A 330-nucleotide genomic window follows, 5' to 3' on the forward strand; every position below is an offset into this window, starting at 1 on the left:
AGGTTAGTGAACTACAAGCCGACGAGGCGCATCCAGCCTAGTGGCCACAGCCCTTTAAATTCCTTATCAGTAAGGACCGAGCCTTTTCTTCAATGACCTCCTCTGACCTTACACGCGTCCCTCTTTCTCTCGGGTCCAGCAGCTGTTCCCAATCAAGCGCACTGCTCTCGCCCGGCGCCTGCCCCTCGCCTCCCATCGCTCACCCCATCGCGCAGTTACGGCTCCCTCGCCCATGAAAGCCATTGCGACGCCCTCGTCCCCATCCGGAGGCTTGTTACGGCCCATTATAACGAAAGGAGAATTAAAGGCGAGAGATGATATCTGATGTGA

Source organism: Penaeus monodon, chromosome 34, assembly GCF_015228065.2.
Source record: "Penaeus monodon isolate SGIC_2016 chromosome 34, NSTDA_Pmon_1, whole genome shotgun sequence".
Taxonomy (NCBI): domain Eukaryota; kingdom Metazoa; phylum Arthropoda; class Malacostraca; order Decapoda; family Penaeidae; genus Penaeus; species Penaeus monodon.